Source organism: Jaculus jaculus, chromosome 13, assembly GCF_020740685.1.
Source record: "Jaculus jaculus isolate mJacJac1 chromosome 13, mJacJac1.mat.Y.cur, whole genome shotgun sequence".
In the NCBI taxonomy this organism is placed as follows: domain Eukaryota; kingdom Metazoa; phylum Chordata; class Mammalia; order Rodentia; family Dipodidae; genus Jaculus; species Jaculus jaculus.
This window is the reverse complement of record NC_059114.1, coordinates 92,284,124-92,286,451: the sequence shown is the minus strand read 5'-3', so window position 1 is coordinate 92,286,451 and position 2,328 is coordinate 92,284,124.

The window sequence follows — 2,328 nt, the reverse complement described above, 5'->3', positions numbered from 1 at the left end:
TGAAGATATAGAATTTTATGCAAAAATGTAATGATTACATATTTTATTAATACATTGATATATTCTTCAGATTAAATGTCCATCTTTACTCAGGACCACATAACTTGATTTAATAAAAACCCTTGTGGATATTAATATGGCCACAATAAATTTGTGCTAGCTACTGTTATGTGGCATTTCTTTTTCCACCATGATATAAACATATTTCATTATGTTATCATGCTTAGATACCATGTAAAGAACCATATGGTATATGCCAAATTTCTCCTTCTCCTTTATTTTTCATGTAATACAGTCTACAGTAAATCATTTTGCTCTTCAGCCAGTCATGATTTAAATAGGTTTCTAGAATTCTACAATTTTAGTGTGTTGCAGTCAGGTTTACATTGCTGGCAGAAATCACCTGACCAACAGCAGCTTTTGGAAAAATAAAAAAGGTTTATTTTGGCTTACAGACTTGAGAGGAAGCTCTACCATGTCAGGGGAAAACAATGGCATGATCAGAGGATGGATATCTACCCCTGGACAACATAAGGTGAACAATAGCAATAGCAAGGAGAATATTCAAAACTCTGGCATAGGGAAACTGTCTATAATACCCATAAGCCTTCCCCCAACAATACACTGGCTCCAGGAGGCTTTAATTTCCTATTGCCATCAGCTGGGGAGACTAGCATTCAGGATACCTATGTTTATGGGGTACACCTGAAACAAACTACCACATTCCACCCATGGCCCCCATAAACTGACAACCATCCATGATGTAAAATGCAATGCATTCATCTAGTGTTAAAAGTCCCTATAGTTGGGCTGGAGGCATGGCTTAGTGTATAAGGTGTTTGCCTGCAAGCCAAAGGACCCAGATTCAATTCCCCAGGACCCACATAGCCAGATGCACAAGGGACGCACATGTCTGGAGTTTGTTTGCAGTGTCTGGAGGCCCTGGAGCACCCATTTTCTCTCTCTCTCTCCCTCTATGTCAAATAAATAAATATATTTTTTTAATTCCCTATAACTTTTGTCAATCCTAATGATGTTCAAAAACATTCCCCTAGTCCAAGATCTTTTAACTGAGCAATAATACAAAAAAAAAAAAAATCCCCCCCAAAACCATAATGGCACAAAATAAACACTCAGACTGCAAAAGATGGCATTGGGCATAGCAAAGAAATCTTCAACCAATAAAAGATTTAAATCAACCAGGGAAAACATCAAACTCTGTAGCTCCAAGTCCAACAACTCTAGCCAAAAACAAATCCCCAACAATGCACTGCCTCCAGGAGGTGTTAATTCCCATATCTCCATCAGCTGGGAGCCTAGCATTCAGAACACCTGAGTTTATGGGGGACACCTGAATCAAACCACCACAGTGTGCGTACCTCTAAGTACTATATATGGGGTTTATTTCTTCTACCTAAAAGCCTTCTCTTTAACCTTGTTAAATCTTACTCAGTGGGCAAGAATTTCTACTTTGTTTCACTGACAAAAATGTTTCCCAGTTTTTTTTTTCTTTTTTCTAGCCCAGAATATGATGTAATAGTTTGTTTCTGATCTTAAAACATGTCACTCTGCTTTCTTCGAGACTTCATAATGTTAGATGAGCAATTTGTTTTAATTCATATCTATGTTCTTTTTCTAATGGATTACTCCTCTGTGGATATTATAAGAATTTTCTTTTTGTTCAAAATTAAGATGTAGTAACATATACCTTGATAGACTTTTATGTTATCCCATTCTAGTTCACTGAGGACATTTGAGCTTTGGGAATATAATTCTACTTAAACATGAGGAACATTCAACCATTAATTCTTCCAGTATCAATCTCTTCCCTCCTCCTTCCTTTCTTTCAGACTGCCTGTTGTGTGTCCACTGGACAGCTAGTTGTTGAGCAAGTCAATGAAAGTCTGTCAGTTTCTTGAAAGTCCAGTTTTCCTGTGTTTTGATTGATTTCATTCTTGTGTGTGTTTCAGAATTTTCTGATCTTTCCTTCTGCAAATCTTGCTATTAATGTCATTTAGTAAAATTGTCTTTCAGAATAAGTCACATTTCCTTTCCAGAATTTCCATCATTTCTTTTTTGTGTCTCTTTTCATTTTATGTTTTATTCTTGCTATTTAAGCATAATAAGTGTTATGATTTAAATAACTTTTAATATGTTGCCCAGGGGCTCAAGTGTTAAAGTTTAATTCCCATTGTGAGGTAATACAATAAGACTTAATCTGTGAATGGTATTTAGAGATGGGCCTTTAGGAGATGAATAAATTAGCAGTGTAGAGTCCCTGTGATGGAGAACTGGTGGCTTTACGAGAAGAAAGAGAACTCAGATGCC